Here is a 20734-nt window from a genome sequence, read left to right on the forward strand (position 1 = left end):
TTCGCTCTGATAAAAATGCGAATGAGACCAGCAGGGGTTTCTTCTGGTTTATCTCATGTTCAGAAGACATTTCCAATATTTCAGTGAGATTCAAAACAGGACTTTGTTGTTCTGGTTGAGAAGTTTGTTGTAAATAAAATGCTTTAACAATTACCGGTAAAGCTGTATCCGGAATTTTTAAATTTTACTTCATATAGAGTTTAAAAAGTTCTAACGGTGCAATAGATTTAATCACTGGAAAATTAAGTATACGTAAATTATGAGCCCGTAGGGCATTTTCAACAGCTTCTAATCTTCTAAATGTTATATTCTCCAAAACAATTAACTTTTCTTGTTTAGTCTCCACTAAGGAAATTCTCTGTTCCAACACTTCAGTTTTACTTGTATAATTAGTTATTAAATTATTATTGATTACAGTCTGATTTTGAATTTCCACTGTTGTCTTGGCTAGTGTTTTCATCGATGTTTCAATCACACTTAACATATTCCAAATTCCCTCCAAAGATATTACATCAGGTTTCACAGTAGGGGAAGTTTCTGAAATCACTCGAAGCTGATTTATTCCCTCATCTCCAACGGCTCCCCCTCTCAACCCCGTACCTTGAGCTGTTATTATGTCGGCTGCTTCTAATTCCCGAGGCGTTGAAGTCCTCAGTGGGTCCTCCAGACCTACAAGATGTTCTCCTCTACTTTCTCCTGTGGTCTCCTCGTCTCGAGTTTCAAAACTTCCGTCTCTGGCCATCATTATGGCCGCTCCAGCTTCTACCGAAGCTGGGCAAGGAATCACAATGTTTTGGGGAGGAGCAGGTTTCCGTGATGATCCGGGGCTCAAGGTGGTATCTAGGGTCAAGGGGGCCGGCGCTTGCTCCCGCGTCGTGCCTCCAGAAACCTAGCTCTCCGGATTCAATGATGCAGCCCCCGCGAACAAACCGGGGATAGTAGGCTGTCGAGGGTCAGCTACAGGTGAGTTGATATTCTCACCTCTTAGCCGCCCTTTTCTTTTGGTGTGCGGCATATTTGCAAAGAAATTGAAACAGGGAATCCGAAATTGGACAGCGTTTCTCTCCGGCGTTTCAAGCGGGTTCACGCCACGGCAGCCATCTTGCCTCCATACCCAGCTTTTTAAATTAGAAATTCACCCAAGGTGGGGTACAACGATATAGAATGGGAGGATATAATTAAAGATTAATAGCAACTTAACAAAGAATACGGTACACAACAATGTTGGCTAAACTTTAAATTGATATTAATGCCTAACCTGCGATAAATACAAATGCTTATAAGCACAATAAATCTAACTTGAAGAAAATCTATAAGGATCTCCACCAAATAGTACATTGTAAAAGCAGTTTATTGAAGTTAATTTACCTTCAATGTCTGTTTTCTAAGATGGAGGGACTGGCATTCAAGGCCTGTCAAAAGAGCCAGGCTTTTACTTGCTTCCTGAAGCAGAAGTAGTTATTTATTTGGGAGAGCTCTTTTGGAAAGGAGTTCCATAATGCAAGTGCTCCTCCCAAGAAGTATTGTAGGTGGGTATCCATTCTTTTGATTTCTTTTGTCACAGTGTTGTTATGGAGGCATCAATTGAGGATCTTAGTGGTGTGGCAGTGGTGTGTGTAAGGACAGTGTTTCTCTCTGGAAATTTGGTCCATCTCCTCTTAGTACTTTGAAAATTAGTATCAGGGTTTTGAATTGGGATTTGTAGGGGACAGGAATCCAGTGTAAATTGTGTAGGACTGGTGTGATACTGTCATGCAGCTTGCATCTTTCTATTGGCAACGCAGTGGAATTTTGTGTAATATGGCATTTGTGGATGGCCCTTCTCTAAGACCCTTGAACAGAGCTTTATAGTAATCCAACTGTGTGGTTACCATTGCATGAACTATTGTGATTAGGTTCTTCTCAATGAAAGGTCATAGTCTTTGCAAGTTATGTTATTGGAAAAGGCAACTCTTTATGGTTGCCTGGATTTGTTGGACCATGGTTAATTCAGGTTTCCAAGCCTTTTTACCTGTGTTTTTAGTGAGAGCTTATAGGATCCAAATGATTTTGAGATCAGAGACTTGCCTGTAAATGTTTTATATCCATAGAATCTCTTTTTTGTTTGAATTCAGATGGAGTTTGTTGATTTTAGTCCATAAGAACATAAGATATGCCATACTGGGTCCAACCAAGGGTCCATCAAGCCCAGTATCCTGTTTCCAACAGTGGCCAATCCAAGTCACAAGTACATGGCAAGTACCCAAACATTAGATAGATCACAAGCTACTATTGTTTATTAATTACCGTAATAGCAGTTTATGGATTTATCCTCGAGGAAGTTATTTTTAAACTCAGTTACACTAAATGCTATAACCACTTCCTCTGGTAACGAATTCCAGAGCTTAACTATGCGCTGAGTGAAAAAGAATTTTCTTCAATTTCTTTTAAAAGAGCTACTTGCTAACTTCATGGAGTGTCCCCTGGTCCTTCTATTATCTGAGAGAGTAATTAACCAATTTACATTAACTTGTTCAAGTCCTTTCATGATTTTGTAGCCTTCTATCATATCTCTCTCAGTCATCTCTTCTCCATTCTTGGATGGCTGTGAGACACATACTTAGCTTTTTTTTTTTAGATGTTAATGGGTCATTCATAGGAAGGGTACATTATATGGAGATTTCTATAATGTCAACAGGTTGACTAGTTGCTCAAATGACTGCGCATGACTCCAAACAGAATAAACTTTCCAGAACTTTCTGGCATAGACTAAAAATCATTAATGTGCATATACAGGACTTTCCATGCTGCAGGGCTTCCTCAGCTGGTTTTATTTTTCACCAGTATAGTCAAATGAATTTCCAACAGGCTCCTTCACTTTATTCCTCTTTTGTGCTATTTTGCCACCTGGCCTTGGCCAAAAAAAATATTTTTCTTCTCTTCGATCTTTAGTCAAGGTTTTTGGCTGTTTATTAAATTTATTTTTTTTTATCTTCTGTCAAATCAACCCTCCTCCCCATGATTTTTCTCAATGGGAAACAAAGCATTGGTCGGTCATTTTTTCCCATGCGGGCATCTTTTCTCTGAAGAGAACATTTTTCTTCTTTTGATTTGTCAGAGAACTCACATAATTTCCCAAGAACACATAGAAAATGCCATCAGTGATCATCACAAAGTGAGCTCCATTTGCCTCAGGAAGGATCACAACACAGATGACTGTGAAATCTGTTCCAGGTTGTCCTTAGAATGGTTTAATCCCAGAAGGACAGGCTTGGTAACTACCTTACCAATGAATTTAATCACAGCTTGATCTCCCTCCTCAACTTTGAGCAAGAGATCCAAATATGTTTGCTGAGAATTGAAGGCAGCAAACACCAAGTTTCAAATAGAGGGTTCAATGCACTGGCGCAGCTCTTTAACACACAACTCCAGACATGATAAAGGTTTTGTATTCATAGGATTTGATTCAACCTTTCTCACTGAGACTTTTCTATGTCAGTTTTCCCAGGCCAACCCAAAGTGTTTTAGTTATCTATTGACAGGTCATCCAGAATATATAGTTTTCCCTTGAGGCCTAACCAATCATTGTCATCTGCATTGTTTTGTTTGATATAGAGTTGGAGAGAAAGCTTTCACTGATACTTGTTCAATGCACTATTGGCACCAAGGTCTGAGTTTCAAGTCTTTCAATCCTGATGGGTGCGTCAAGTAATTCACCTTCAGCTCCAAGTTTTCCAATGTCAATGTTGACTCGCCTTCTTGATTCTTTATCTAAGCTGGTTGCACCAAGATTCAAGGTAGTGATGCAAGGTTAGGAAGGTTTTTTTTCCCAGCCACAGGCCTAAACACTCTAACTAGAGATCATGTCCATCAACGTGTCCACTCTCTGTTTGGCACTATTTTAATGTCCCATATCTCTTTACTATTTAGAGCAATCAGAGTCTGAAGATTCCTGGAGTTCCAAACAGTACTCCATAAACAATTGTCCTGAAGAGTATTACTCCACAGATCTCCCTTTGGAGCCCTCTCCTCAATGGGAGGAAATGCATTCTCCACCTGAGGAACTTTACTTCCTAGGTTTCTATCAAAGGATGGCTAAGGCTTTTCACTTTTGATTTAGGCTTTACAGGAGAACCCAGGGCAGTTTTACTTGGTCTCTTAAAATACCTCAGTGTCCCAAAAGAAATAGCAGCAGTCCCTATCCATTCTCTCTGTCAGTTTGTGTATAAGAGGGTACGACAAGCCCCACACAGTGTATTCCTGATGGGAATAAAAGCGAACACGAAGTATCACATCCAGATAGTTAGAGGATTTGATAAGGCCCAAATGCCACACTATGGCATGTTTGTCGAATCTGCTCTCAAATGTATTGAGTCTTGGTAATGATCTTAAAATCTTGGAGTTTTTTGAAAGCACAATTATCACAAAATTACCGTATGTTACAGTCCGGCATGGCTTCTCACAAACTGTATATGGTTAAATATTTACATAACATTTAAAAGATGCTGCAAAATTCATTGATTACTTTCAACAAGAGAGTGAAAACAAATTTCAGACCCTGAGGAAAAAAAGGCTAAGAATTTGAAAAATATCTAATTTGGATTATCTATGAAGTTTTCAAGATGGCATCAGCAGCCTCTACAATGGCCATTAATACTTGTAGATTGTCATGGCTCTTTTGCAGTCCAAAGTACTATGAAGAGCTGTTTCTCTCTAATGGGTACATGGCCTAGGGTAGTGATTTTCCAATTTTTTTTTTCACAGGATCCAGTGGAAGAAAAATATTTTCTTCTCAGGACCCAGTAGAAGAAAAATAAAAACATTTTTCTCTACTTTCACATTTCCCTGCCTCCATTGCTTATTTTAACCATGAGCCCCAGCTCCCAGTACTCACTATCTCCAACACTCCTGCAACTCCATGTAGCTCAGTAACTATGAGCCATGCAGTGACTGGGCTCTCTCATCAGAGAATAGTGCTGAATGAACAAACTTCGAGAGCCATGCAAAGCCATGATTCAGCAGCAGAAATTGCACTTCATTTAAGAATGGGGCTGTAATGGAATCACTGATGTGCCACAACCCAGTATTACATTACCACTACCAGCAACTGATAAATACAGTTTTAATTATTTAGAATAACAGAATAATTCAGCCATAAAAATTCTTAATGTATGAGGTTTTAACTAATATGCTGTGACACATAGCAATATACACGTATTGATTGTAGTATTAGAGCTATTTTAATTGCTAATGCTTTGATTATGAATTTTGACTGTTTTAACTTGGTTAGAAAATGCTGCAGATAACCAGATCAATCAAAACCAGCTCCTAAGAGCATTAATGGATGGTATGGGACTAAAGTCCTACTCATTAATAGCTCCTGAGAGGTTAATAATTGCTTTATCAGATGCTATAAGTCTGTTTAGTTTTATAGTAAAATATACTGTTAAGTTCTATTCTTTGACTAATTTTCCTGCATCTTATGGGTGCAGCCATATTTTCAAGATAGTCATAAACTGCATTGTAAAATGATACCATATATATAAAGTTCATGAACCAATCTGATCACATGCAACATGTTATTTATGACTCTGTTTTTGAATACCGTATTTTTCGCTCCATAAGACGCACCTGACCATAAGACGCACCTAGGATTCAGAGGGGGGAAATTTAAAAAAAAAAAATTGTGCTAAACCGGCTCTGCGTCTGGGCGTCTTATGGAGCAAATTAGGGGAGTGCATAGCTTTTTTTTTCCTCCCCATTTTGTTTTCGGGTCTGGGGAGGGCCATTTCGGTCCACTCCCCAGATCAGAAAACTTTTTTCTCTGGGAACCCCTTCCCCCCCCAAAAAAACCCCATCCCAACCCTTTAAATTAACAACCCCCACCCTCCTGACTCCCCCAAGACCTGCCGACTTAATTTACCGCAACCCCCCACCCTCCTGACCCCCCAAGACCTGCCGACTTAGTTTACCGCAACCCCCCACCCTCCTGACCCCCCCCCAAGACCTGCCGACTTAGTTTACCGCAACCCCCCACCCTCCTGACCCCCCCAAGACCTGCCGACTTAATTTACCGCAACCCCCCACCCTCCTGACCCCCCCAAGACCTGCCGACTTAGTTTACCGCAACCCCCCACCCTCCTGACCCCCCCCAAGACCTGCCGACTTAATTTACCGCAACCCCCACCCTCCTGACCCCCCCAAGACCTGCCAAACGTCCCTGGTGGTCCAGCGGGGGTCCAGAAGCGGTCCGGGAACGATCTCCTGGGCGTTGGCCGTCGGCTGCCAGTAATCAAAATGGCGCCGACGGCCCTTTGCCCTCACTATGTCACTGAGACCGACCAATAGCAGCGGTCGGTCCCAGTGACATAGTAAGGGCAAAGGGCCGTCGGCGCCATTTTGATTACTGGCAGCCGACGGCCCACGCCCTGGAGATCGTTCCCGGACCGCTCCTGGACCCCGCTGGACCACCAGGGACGTTTGGCAGGTCTTGGGGGGGTCAGGAGGGTGGGGGGTTGCGGTAAACTAAGTCGGCAGGTCTTGGGGGGGTCAGGAGGGTGGGGGGTTGCGGTAAATTAAGTCGGCAGGTCTTGGGGGGGGTCAGGAGGGTGGGGGGTTGCGGTAAACTAAGTCGGCAGGTCTTGGGGGGGTCAGGAGGGTGGGGGGTTGCGGTAAACTAAGTCGGCAGGTCTTGGGGGAGTCGGGGGGGGTTGTTAGATTTTTTTTTTTATTTTTTTTTTTATATTCGCTCCATAAGACGCACATACATTTTCCCCCCACTTTTGGGGGAAAAAAAGTGCGTCTTATGGAGCGAAAAATACGGTAAATCTATTTTCATTAGTATCGAGGAATACCAGGGGAGAAGTTTCAATTATTTCAAAAAATAAGGACTTAACAGGCCTATGAACTTAGTATTTTCCCATAGATACAGATAAGAAAAACCTTTTAGTATATCAGACCCAAATAACAGGCTAATCAGTGTTACTATTTTCTGTGTATACTTTTGAAATACTGCACAATGTATACACAGAGGATGCAACTTTCCCTTACAACATTTGATTGATATCTTAAAGATTAGTGATGTCACTAGAACTGGAATCTGTGATGTTAACTTAATATGATTTTATTAAAAAAACAGAACCAGGATTCCTGGTCTCGTGTGATTCCATAGCTGCAGGAAGGGCCACAGTATCTGACTTCCTGCAGAATTTTCTGGTCCCAGTGGAACTGCTATGAGAGACCAGGGAGCTGGGTCTAGCCAAGTTGGGTTGTGTTCAGAAGGTGAAGGGCAGCTCTCTCACAGTGGAATGATTCCATCCCATAGTTCATCTCTACACTGCGAATGTATAAATCCAGTCGAGCCTTGAGATCTGTAAATAAAAATCTTTTAGAAGTGCCATCCATTAAAGTAACACGGCTTGGAATTCCCAGAGAGAGGGCTTTTTCGGTGGTGGCATCAGAATTATGGAACTTATTTCCTGAGCAGTTACGTTTAATAATGTGCCGCAAAATGTTTAAAATAGCTTTAAAGACCCATCTATTTAAATTAGCTTTTGAAGACATTTAAAAACAGAAAGTACTTTTTTTCCTGACAGGCTAGCATTATTTTAGTGTTAGTTTTGCTTGTTTGCCTACTTTTATGCTTTAAATGCTATGATTTAACATGTACATATAATTGCTTAATTTTTAAATGTATGTTCCCCTGTAATCCACTACGAACCTCTGGAAGTATGCGGATAAAAAAATTGATTTTAAATAAAAAGTATACTAATAAATAAATGTTGCAATACCCTCATCCTCCACTGCCACTGAACTCCTTCCTGCTTCCTCCCTTCCCACTGATTACTGTGATAACACTTTGGGCTGTGACCTCAACTGCCATTTTCAACTGCAGGGTTGTACAGTGTACCCTGTGGATGAAAGCAGCAGTCATATCTGGGAGGCAGAGGTGAAGAACACAGATCAAAGTATTGCAACCTTCTCTTCTTGTCACACTGATCAGTGCTGGGTAGGGAGGTTTGCAATCAGGAAAGGGTTTGAGGGGAGGAGGTGGTTATGTGAAAGGAGGGACTGGGTAATGGAGGATCGATGGTGGTCAGGGGGGTTGTGTGAAACAGAGGATGAGAGTTGTGACAGAGAGATTGGGGGAGTTATATGAAAGAGGGGCTGGGAGATATGATTTGTAATGGAGGGGGTAGGTCGAGTTGTGTGGATGGAAAGGATGTGGTTGTATGACAGAGGGTCTGAGGAGATGGGGTTTGTGGGAAAGGCGGACTGGGGAGATGGGATATGTAGGAAGGGGGGGGGGCTCGAGAATCAGGGTGTGAAAGTGCGTGGCTGGATATCTATGTGTATGTGCACCTGAGATGGGGACAGAAAAAGAACTAAGGGTGTAGAGAAGAAAGAAGAGAAAAAGGAAAGCAGTATGAAGGGGAAGAGAGAGAAAGGGGACATGCCCCTTTCTTCTTTCTGGATCCCCCTAAGATCCCCTTCTTTTCTCCTCTCTCATCCCCCCATTTTTCCTCTTTCTCTTCTCCACATTCTAGTCTTCTCTCCTTCTCCACTCCATCTCCACTCCTCTCTTTCCTCCTCTTCCCCATCCTGATCTTCTACCCCACCTCTAATCCTCCCTTTCTTACCATCTCTCTTCCCTGATCCTCCCTCTGTCTCTTCTTCTCAGAGATTTCCTCTGCCTCTCTTCCTGCATATTAGTACTTGAAATCCTCTACCCATTAAACTCCCAAAAGAACAAAATCAAATATTCAGACACAAAGCAAGTTTGGAAAACTATTTTATTATGCAAAATAAATCAACATTATTTAATACACAATCGAACAAAGAGTACAATTTAAAACACTTTGCACAATCCACAAGTTAATTAATGAAGAAAATACTGATTGGTTAAACACTGTATTAAGACTACATGTTCCCTAAAGAAATCTCAGATCAGCAAATAAAGCCTTACTAACCATACCCTCTGTAAAGACAGCTAAACTGACAAGTAAGGGAGAGAGCACTGTCATTAGCCGGCCCTATATTATAGAACTCAATGCCACCCGAAATAAGACTAATGAGGGATCAAAAACTTTTCAAAAAAAGCTTAAAAACATGGCTTTTCAAAAAGGCCTTTCAAAGTGAGAATGGGAAATAGGTAGTACTAAGAAACAAGAAAAGGACTTATACATACAAGCAAAAGTCACCTGAGAACATATGTGTGTTTTTATTTTTATTTATTTATTTATTTATTTATTTATTTATTTAAGAACTTTTCTATACCATCATTAAGTTAGGGGCCATCATAACGGTTTACAATAAGGCACAAATAATAATATTGGAAACTATAATAAAATCTATCATTAAACAGGTGCCAAGATTTTACGGTAACATAGCTCGTTTATAATTACTCATAAATGGAAGTGTTGTATCATAATATATCATGTCCATTCTTTATTATAACAGATTTTAAAATTCTAAAATCAAGAACAAACATGTTAAAAAAAAAAAAATAGAATATATATACCCGTGTAGATTGGGGTAGCGTGCTTGAGTGTTCTGCAGATTGCTTTTCTTATTCTCTGTGTTCTACTCTCCTTTCTCTTTGTTGTACGCCTGTTTAAATAACCATGTTTTTAACTGTTTTCTGAAGGTTTTGATGTCTCTTTGCAAGCAGATCTCGACGGGCATGGAGTTCCATAGCATAGGGCCTGCTAAGAAGAGCGCTCTTTCCCTTACTTGGGTTAGTTTGGCTGTTTTGATTGAGGGGATGGACAGTAAAGCTTTATTAGCTGATCTCAGGTTTCTGTTAGGGATGTGTACGTGGAGGGCTGTATTCAGCCAATCAGCATTTTCATTATGTATTAGCTTATGTATTGTACACAGGATTTTATACTGTATTCTTTGCTCAATGGGTAGCCAGTGTAATTCCATCAGGGTTTCAGTGATGTGGTCTCTTTTACCAGTCAGAATTCTGGTGGCCGTGTTCTGCATTATTTGGAGTGGTCTGATTGTTGTGTATGGTAACCCAAGTAGGAGGGCATTACAGTAATCTGTGCTAGCGAAAATAAGAGCTTGTAACACTGAACGGAAATTACTTGCTGTAAGTAGCGGTTTTAGTCTTCTGAGGGTCATGAGTTTAGCGTATCCTTCCCTTACTTTTAATGATATGTGTTGTTTTAGGTTAAGTTCTGTGTCAATTATCACTCCGAGGTTTCTCACTTTCTCTGAAAGTGTAATTGTTTGGTTGTTTTTGAGTATGATAGGGTTTTGGATGATTTCAATGTTTTTACGTTCCAATAGTAGGAATTCAGTTTTTTCTATGTTGATCACTAATTCCATCTGGTTTAGTAATTGTTTAATGATATCCAGATACATATTGGCTATGTTCAGAGTCTTTTCGATTGTCTCATCAATGGGTAAGATTATTTGGATATCATCAGCGTAAATGTAGTGTGAGATGTTTAGACCAGCTAGTAGGTGAGAGAGTGGTAGTAGGTATATGTTGAATAGGGTGGCCGATAAAGCTGATCCCTGTGGGACTCCAGTTTGAAGTTTTATTTTATTTGACATTACATCTTTTATCTGCACTTGGTAGTATCTGTTGTCCAGGTATGATTGAAACCATTTGATTGTTTTATTACTTAGGCCTATTTCTTCTAATCTATTTAGTAGGATGTTGTGGTTTACTGTATCAAATGCTGCTGATAGGTCAATCATCATTACAGTATACCGCATCTACGGTTAGCCCATAAAGGGAATTTTAATACACTTTACATATAGCTTATAATATTGAATCATGTATATGAACAACTGCGGCACCCCCTGGTTAAAGTACAATCCATCTCAAATTTATTTATGTGCCTATTTGTAAACCGTTGTGATGGTATATCACTAAACGACGGTATAGAAAAATGTTTAAATAAATAAATAATTCAAGTGTATGCAAATGAGCATATAATTGCTGCAGAATTTCAGAAACTTTGCCACAGAATTTTCTGTTGTCACAGAATCTATACCCAAAGACTATCTCAAAGGGAAAGAATCCCATAGCACTCCCCACATGGTGGTTGTGGCAGAACTCAGCACATGGGAAGAAGGAAGCCCAATCGTCTTGGTGATCATTGACATATGCCCTTAGAAAACTTTTGAGGACATGATCAATCCTTTCCGTTTGCCCATTACTTTGTGGATGGCAAGCAGAAGTGAGGTCTAGGGTGATACTAAACTTCTTGCAAAGATTTTTCCAGAAGTGGGCAATGAACTGGACACCTCGCTCTGAGAGGATATGAGAAGGAAGTCCATGTAAATGGAAGATATGTTGCACAAAGAAGAGGGCCAACTCTGGTGCAGACGGCAGGCCAGGAAGTGGAACAAAGTGAGCCATCTTAGAAAAACAATATACTACTACACATATAGAGGTGTGTCTATTTGAGAGGGGAAGATCAGGTCAAGATTAGTTCATAGAAGTGGGTCCAAGGTTCCTCATGGGCTGGAAATGGCTGTTACAGCCCCCAAGGGTGAGTCTGAGGCTCTTATGCCTTACACAGGTAGGACAGGATTCTGCATAACGTTTTACGTCTTGCTTCACTTGAGGCCACCGATAGTGGTGGTTGATTAAAGTCAAAGGTTCTGGTGACCCCAGGGTGCCCTTCCAGATGGGAATCATGAACCCATTTGAATACCTTATTCCTGAGTTGTTTAGGGACGACAGTATTTCTGGATGCTATGAGTATGACATTGGCAGCCACAATTCTTGATGGGTCTATGATATGGCAAGGGGCCTCTGGGGCATCTTCGATATCAAACGATCATGAGAGAGCATCCGCTCATTGATTCTTTCCTGCTGGGCAGTTGCATAGTTCAAAACTGAAACAATTAAAGAACAATGACCACAGGGCTTCTCGAGAATTCAGCCATTGGACCTGTGGTAGGTGTTCCAAGTTTTTGTGATCTGAATAAAATGGTGATTGTTTGTCTAGCTCCTTTTAATAGGTGACGCCATTTCTTTAACTAAGTTTAACTGCTAGGAGTTTATGATCTCCAATAGTTTATTTTTTCTCTGCTGGGGCTAATTTTTTAGTAAAGTAAGAGCATGGAACAAGAGTCTCATGTTCATTATGTTGAGTGAGGACAGATGCTATCCCAATGGCAGAGGCATCTACCTCTAAGATGAAGGGTTTTGACAGGTCTGGATAGCAAAGGCAGGATTCTCAGAGGTATTCTTGTTTGAGACATTTGAAAGCCTAGATGGCCTCTTCCGGCCAATGCCTGGTGTCAGCACCCTTTTTCGGGAAGGCAGTGAGAGGAGCCATCAGTAATGATTAACCAGGTATGAACTGTATGTAGTAATTGGTGAAACCCAGAAAGTGATATAGGGCCTTAAGTTCCACAGGCTGGAGCCAGTCTAAAATGGCCTTCCACTTTTCTGGGTCCATACAAAACCCATGCTGGGAGATTATGTAATCAGAAATGGAAATCCCTCTTGTTCAAAAGTGCATTTTTCCAATTTGGCATATAGATGGTACTCTCGCAGTCTCTGCAGGATCTGCTCCCAGTGTTGTGACAGGGATTGAGAGAAGATGAGGATATTATCTAAGTATACCACCACATGAGATATAAAAGGTCCCGGAATATCTCATTGACCATGTGTTGGAAGACAGCAGGGGCATTACATAGGCCAAATGGCATCACTAAATACTCATAATATCCATCTGGTGTTAAAGGCCATCTTCCATTCATCGCCCTCACGGATCCATCAAGATTTTGAAGATTTGTGTCCCTCAGAGAAAGTCAAACAATTCCGTGATAAGTGGCAGGGATTAGTGGCAGGGAATAGTGGCAGATTGAGGCCCCTATAATCGATGCAGGGTCTAACAGAACCATTCTTTTCCTCACAAAGAAAAAAGCCTGTACCTGCAGGAGAAGATGAGAGTGGAATAAAGCCTCTTTCTAAATTTTCGTGGATATACTTAGTCATTACCTGCATCTCTGGTTCCGACAGCAGGTAGACCCAATCTCTAGGGGGCATTTTCCCAGGTAGAAGCCCTGTCGAGCAATTATAAGAATGATGAGGCTGTAGTGTCTCGGCCTGCTGTTTACTGAAGACGTCTGAGAAGTCTGCATACTGGGGCAGTAAGCAGGGTAGGATAAGCACCGTAGCCTGGGCTACAGTAACAGGTGGCAGGACAGGAGTCAGGCAGTTTTATATGCAAGTAGGGCCCCACTGGGCAATTTTTGGCATGTCCCAGTCTATGACTGGCTAGTGAAGGTGGAGCCAGGGCAGCTCGAGAACAACAGAGTTGACTTGCTTAGGCAACATATAGAAACTGATACATTCAATGTGGAGAAGGCATGTCTGCATTAGAAGGGGAGTAGTGACCAAAGTTATGAGACTGGCTAGAGGATCTCTTTAGATAGATGACATGGTGAGAGCACTTGTAAAGTTGGTTTTGGGCAGGTTATGTTGCTGAACTAATACCTCTTCGATAGAGTTTCCTCCTGCCCTGGAGTCAAGAAAGGCCTTTGTGTGGATCACGGTCTCCCTGATGCTGAGACAGACAGAGAGAGTGAGGGACTCGACCTAGGGTTGCCTCTTCAACCAGTCCTAGGGATGTGAGTTTCCCAGCTTCTCAGGGCAGTGGTTGGCAAAGTACCTGTTAGGATTTGTAGGTATGTGGGCCCTGGTGAGAGATGGTACCACCCCTAGGGAGGAGCCCTATGAGCCTCACCATCAGGAGACGAGGTCTCAGTTGACGTCAGACACAGGTAGATGACTAGAGTCTTTATTAAAGAAGTAGAGTGGCACTTCCAACGGAGCGGGGAGTGCAAGAGGAAGTCACACAGGCACAGAGGTGCCACAGAGACTGGTAGAAAAGATACAGTGCAGGCAGGAAAGAAGGAAGGTCCAAATCCAGACAGAAACAGCAGAAGCAGGCCAGGACCAGGCTAAGGAATCTGTTGCCAAGGCAAAGAGTTCACATTCCAAGGGGCTATAAGTTTGAAGTGTACGACATTATCATTGGGGCAATTATCTGACCTTCCGCCAGGGTGTGTAGAATTGTGCACACAGGTGAGTACGCCCACTTATGTGTCCTTCCGCCAGGTCCTGGTTATGTGCATGACAGAATGCTTCATAACGGTTCTCTGCCTCACTGAGCATAAGACGCCGAGAATTCTGGGAAGGCGGATGGATTCTAACAGTACTCCTCCCACAAGGATACCTTCCCAACCACTTAGGCAAGGGTTTAGAAGAGAATTGTTGATGAAATTCATGAATTAGTTGGACATTACTAGCAGGCTCCCAAGAATTTTCTTACGGCTGTAACCTTGCCATGAGACGAGGTAAAAAAAGTCTTCCTTATCTTCTTGGTGTTGAGGATCTCTGCCTCTTCGTAATGAGTGTCATCATCAATGAGGATAGTTGAAGGCTTAGGTGAGGACCTTGAAGGCCAGGACAAAACCACAGAGATACATGGAATACATCTTGGATGCGGTGAGTAGGAGTTAATTTAAGTTTATAGGTTACCTCCCCCAAGCACCGTGCCACTGGAAAAGATCCCACAAGCGAGGGGCAAACTTTAAAGATAGTAAACAAAGTTTGAAGTTATGTGAACTGAGCCATTCCAGTTCTCCAGGCAGGAACTGTGGTATGGGATGTCATTTTTTGTCTGTCTGTTTCTTTGATTGGGTGGCAGCTTGTTCCGTGGAGTTAATGAGGAGCCTGCCAGAGATTATGCAGTTCTTGTCCCTTGAGATTGGCCATTGGACAACTTACTGGCGTGGCCGTGCAGGGGTGTTCGTGGGAGATGACTGTAGACCAGATAAAAGGGAGAAACTCCTGTAGCCCGATTAACATGGTTATTATGGCATATTTCTGCCCAAGGGAATAAGGTGATCCAATTATTTTGGTACTTATTTACATATAAACATAGGAAAGTTTTGAAAGATTGATTTGTACATTCCGCTAACCGGTTAGTCTGGGGATGATAAGAAGAAGAGAAATCTAAAGTAATTCCAAATAGCTTACATAAACTTCTCCAATAACAGGCCTGTGAACTGAACTCCCCGATCCAACAGAATGTGGCAGGGAAGGCCATGTAGGCAGAAGACGTGCTGAATGAAAAACGGAGCCAGTTCCAGAGCTGAGGGGAGTCCTGGTAGTGAATCAAAGTAGGCCATTTTGGAGAATCTGTTCACAATTATCCAAATTGTAGTGCTGGCTTTTTTTGGAGGCAAGTCAGTAATGAAATAGGTGGCTGGATATGTCCACGGTTCTCTGGGAGCAGCAAGAGGTTGAAGGAAGCCCCAGGGTCAGATTTTGGAATGCTTATTGGCTGCACATAAGGGGCAAGAGTCTATGTATCGCTTGATTTTGTTTCCAGTTTGGCCACCAATAGTAGCAAAAGAGGAGCTCTGCGGTGTGTAAGACACCTGGGTATCCAGCCAATAGAAAGTCATGAGCCCACTTAAGAACTCATTCTCGCACACCTTGGAGTACCACGGTTTTCTCTCCAGGTATGATGGTGGCTGCAGCAATGAAGATCCTAGCTGGATTAATGACATGCTGGGGAAAATCCAAGGAGTTTTCAGTGTCAAAAGACCTGGACAAGGCATTTGCCCATTGATTCTTGTCATCAGAGCGATAACAAAGATCAAAGTTGAAACGACTAGAAAACAGAGACAACCTGTCATGGCGAGAGTTCAAATATTGGGCCTGTAATAAATATTCCAAGTTCTTTTGATCGGTAAAGATGATCACTGTGGGGCTAGCTCCCTCCAAGAGATGACACCACTCCTCAAGGGCCAATTTAATAGCCAGAAGCTTGCGGTCCCCAATCATATAGTTTTTTTCCGGAGGAGAACATGTTTTTGAGAAATAGGCACAAGTTCTTAGTTTTCCAGCATCATCGTGTTGCAAAAGGACAGCCCCTACCCCAATGGTAGAGGCATAGACCTCAAGGAAGAACAATCAGGCTGGGTCTAGGTGTTGTAAACATGGGTATTTGATAAATTCCTGCTTTAACTGTTGGAAGGCCTGGACTGCCTCTGGTGTCCAGTTACAGGTGTCCCATATTTCTTGGTTAGCGCAGACAGTGCGGCCACTAGGGAAGAATATCCATGAACAAATTGACGATAATTTGCAAAGCCCAGAAACATTTGTAGGGCTTTTAACCCCACCAGTTGGGGCCAGTCTAGAATGGCTTTCAACTTATCCAGATCCATACACAGTCTGGTATGGGAAACAATGTACCCCAAAAAAGGTAATTCCTCTTAACTAAAAGAGCAGTTTTCCAATTTAGCAAAAAGTCAATGTTCCCGGAGGCATTGCAGAACATGCTGAACATGTCTCTGATGTTGGTCAGATGTCTTGGAGAATACGAGGCTCTGAGAGTACAAGAGGCCCCAGAAGATATTGTTCACCATGACTTGGAAAACTGCGGAGGTGTTGCATAGCCCAAATGGCAGAACTAAGTATCCATAATGCCCGTCCCATGTGTTGAAAGTGGTTTTCCACTCATCCCTGTCCCGAATACGGCCTAAGTTATACGCTCCCCTCAGGTCCAGTTTTGTGAAGATCTGGGCTCCTTTGAGCCGAACAAAGAGCTCAATGATAAATGAAAGGGAATATCAGTTTTTCTTTGTGATGGCATTGAGCCCTCAATAATCGATACAGGGATGTAAGGAGTCATCCTTTTTCCCTATGAAAAATAATCCTTCTCCTGTGGGAGATGAAGAGGGTTTAATGAAGCCCCTTGCCAGATTATCTTGGATATAAAGAGACATAGCTTTGGTTTCAAGGGCTGATAATGGATAGACTCTTCCATGTAGTGGCATTGTACCAGGGATCAGATCAATTGAACAATCATGTTCTCGGTGAGGGGGCAAAGACTCAGCTTCCTTTTTGCATTGTAGGAACAGAATGATGGAGACTAAGGGCCTGTGGCCAGACTTGTTCCAAGTAAAGTTCGATGTGGAGCCGATGTTGAATCAACCTTTGCAGCTCCAAGATTACTTGGTTAACCGCTTTAGGAAGGACATAAAATTGAAGCTGTTCCTGATGGAGGAGACCAGTAATCATTGTTAGAGGCACTGTGACATAGGTAATCCTCCCAGGTAGAGCCTCACCAGAAACAGAGGAAACAGAGAAGTGCAGGGGGCCACTGTGTAAATGTTAGATTTCTGAATGGTGGCTTCATCAATGAAGTTTCTGACTGCACCAGTATCCAAAAAAGCCTGGAAGTGCACCCAGTCATCGCCTAGGATCAAAGTGACAGGAAGCAGAATTTGAGGAGAGGGCTCTGAGTGACCTAGGGTGGCCTTTCCTACCACATGTTGCATCCGTTGCTGCTATTTACCTCTGTGGCGACTCCCTCCGGGTCTGATGGACGGTTAACTGCAGCGGCATCTTCTTGCCATCTCCCTCCAGCATCCCCGGACCGGCACGACGCTGCGGATCTGCCATGTTCCTGATGACGTAGGGCACGCGCGCGAGCTCCGATTGGTGTACCAGCAAGGGCGTGAACCTCGGGGGCATCCCCCTGAGATGACGTCATCCGCTTCCAATATAAAAGGTCTCAATATTCGCTAACGAATTGAGTTAGCAAGGGGATTGCTTTGGTTTTACTCCCAAGCTACTCTGCCTCCTCGGACTTACCAGGGGTACCCGCTCCTCGGGGGCCTCGCTCTCTTTTCTTTATTTCAGATTGCAGATAGGAACCGGTACTCGCTCCTTGGGGGCCCATGTTCCTGAACACTCTGAAGATTCTCTACTGCCTGGAAGCTATCGCAGATACAGACATTTGTGATTTACCATCGCTCTCTCAGAGCTTTCCCTAGAACCAGGTACTCGCTCCTTGAGGGCCTAACCCTTTCCAGCTACTGAGCTTCCTAAAGACCTTATGTGAGTTTTGTCATCCAGTTCTGGCTATGAACACAGCATACCCTGTCTACTCACTATCTATAGTTTCTCTAAAGCTCAGCAACCCTGGGATCGCTGTTCCAGTACCTGAGGGACTTCAGCCCTGCCGGGCATATCAGCTCACTACTGCCACCTCTGGTGGTTCTACTAACCTGTCTAATAAAAGAGTTATCTGTGTCTGTCTCCATACCCAAGCCTAGCCGGTGGGCCCTCTCAGGATATCCTCCTGGGGGCACAGTCATCTACATTCCTCTACATTCCTCTACAGCTGAGTGCCCTCTCCAAGTACTCCACTGGTAACAGATTGCTATTCCTTCTCCATCAGGAGTCTTCAGCAACAGATTCATAACTGATTGCTACTCCGCAGTCTAAACCCTAACAGATTGTGTACTACTCCCTCTACAGGAGCTGAGCATATCAGATTGCTAACTCCTCCTTCCACAGGAGTAGATTCATTACAGATTGATAACTTCTCCCTTCTTGAGGAGTAGATCATAACAGTGTGCTAACTCCTCCTTCCACAGGAGCAGATTCATTAGATTGCTAACTCCTCCCTTCTTGAGCAGTAGATCATAACAGTTTGCTAACTCCTCCCTTCCGCAGGAGTAAAACCTAACAGATTGCTAACTCTTCCCTTCTTGAGGAGCCGAAGCATAACACCACACATAGGTCTGGGAGTTTCCCACCTTGAGGGGACAGTTCGCTGCATAGTGCACAGAAGCAGCTGGTTGTGCTGGCGGCAGTGCTGATGTTCCTCTGAGGAGAGTTCCAAGCGATCCACCTGCAAGGAAGAGGGATTCAGTTTTGTTAGGAACTGGGGAACCTTTTGGGGAAGGGGGAGTCTCTTCCGAAGGGATGGGCTCCACCTTAACCAGGGTGGAACCAGACTGCTGGCGCTAATCTTCAAAAAGGAGAGAGAACAGCTTTTAAACTAGAACAAAGGGGAAAGCCGACAGTCGCTCAGCAGCACATGGTTCGGAAAGAGGTATCTTCAAAGGATACTAATGATGCATTAGAATTAGGGCATCCCGACAGTGGGGTTCCAATAATAAGAAAAGTAATCCAAGTGCCTGTAACTAAAAACTCACCTGAGCTAAAAAAATTCTAACTTATCCCTATCAATTAAAATGCAGAATGAAAATACAAACAAAAAACAAACTTTAAAATGTTTGTATGCTAATGCCAGAAGTCTAAGAAGTAAGATGGGAGAATTAGAATTATAGCAGTGAATGATGACATAGACTTAATTGGCATCTCAGGGACATGGTGGAAGGAGGACAACCAATGGGACAGTGCTATATCGGAGTACAAATTATATCACAATGAATGAGAGGAGCACCCGGGAGGCAGTGTGGCGCTTTATGCCCAGGATGGCATAGAGTCCAACAGGATAAACATCCTGCATGAGACTATTTATTTATTTATTATTTTTATATACCGACATTCGATCTGAGATATCACATCAGTTTACATTCAGGTACTGTAGGTATTTCCCTATCCCCAGAGGGCTTACAATCTAAGATTTGTACCTGAGGCAATGGAAAGTAAAGACTAAATGCACAATTGAATCTTTCTGGGTAGAAATTCCTTGTGTGTAGGGGAAGACTATAGTGATAGGAGTGTACTACCGTCCACCTGGTCAAGATGGTGAGACTGACAGTGAAATGCTAAGAGAAATTAGGGAATCTAACCAAATTGGTAGTGCGGTAATAATGGGAGACTTCAATTACCTCAATATTGACTGGATAAATGTATCATCGGGACATGCTAGAGAGATAAAGTTCCTGGATGGAATAAATGATAGCTTTATGGAGCAATTGGTTCAGGAACCGACGAGAGAGGGAGCAATTTTAGATCTAATTCTCAGTGGAGAACAGGATTTGGTGAGATAGGTAACGGTGGTGGGCCGCTTGGTAATAGTGATCATAATATGATCAAATTTGAATTTATGATTGGAAGGGGGACAGTAAGCAAATCCACAGCTCTCGTGCTAAACTTTCAAAAGGGAAACTTTGATAAAATGAGAAAAATAGAACAAACTGAAAGGAGCAGCTACAAAAGTAAAAAGTGTGCAAGAGGCATGGTCATTGTTAAAAAATACCATCCTAGAAGCACAGTTCAGATGTATTCCACACATTAAGAAAGATGGAAAGAAGGCAAAACGATTACCGGCATGGTTAAAAGGGGAGGTGAAAGAAGCTATTTTAGCCAAAAGATCTTCATTCAAAAATTGGAAGAAGGATCCAACAGAAGAAAATAGGATAATGTATAAACGTTGTCAAGTTAAATGTAAGACATTGATAAGACAGGCTAAGAGAGAATTTGAAAAGAAGTTAGCCTTAAAGGCAAAATCTCACAGTAAAAACGATTTTAAATATATCTGAAGCAGAAAGCCTGTGAGGGAGTCAGTTGGACCATTAGATGATGGAGAGGTTAAAGGGGCACTTAGTGAAGATAAGGCCATCGTGGAAAGATGAAATGATTTCCTTGCTTCAGTGTTTACTGAAGAGGATGTTGGGGAGGTACCCATACTGGAGAAGGTTTTCATGGGTAATGATTCAGATGGACTGAACCAAATCACAGTGAACCTAGAAGATGTGGTAGACCTGATTGACAAACTGAAGAGTAGTAAATCACCTGGACCGGATGGTATACACCCCAGAGTTCTGAAGGAACTCAAAAATGAAATTTCAGACCTATTAGTAAAAATTTGTAACCTATCATTAAAATCATCCATTGTACATGAAGACTGGAGGATAGCTAATGTAACCCCAATATTTAAAAAGGGCTCCAGGGGCGATCCGGGAAACTACAAACCGGTTAGCCTTACTTCAGTGCCAG

General features: G+C 42.6%; 1 protein-coding gene across 3 annotated transcripts in view; it reads left to right on the plus strand.

Annotated features, from left to right (window-relative positions):
- CEP126 (centrosomal protein 126) overlaps positions 1-20734 on the plus strand; it is a 418124-nt gene that overhangs the window by 75663 nt on the left and 321727 nt on the right. The gene's annotated exons all lie outside the window — the stretch shown is intronic.

This window comes from Rhinatrema bivittatum, chromosome 5 (assembly GCF_901001135.1).
Source record: "Rhinatrema bivittatum chromosome 5, aRhiBiv1.1, whole genome shotgun sequence".
NCBI lineage: Eukaryota > Metazoa > Chordata > Amphibia > Gymnophiona > Rhinatrematidae > Rhinatrema > Rhinatrema bivittatum.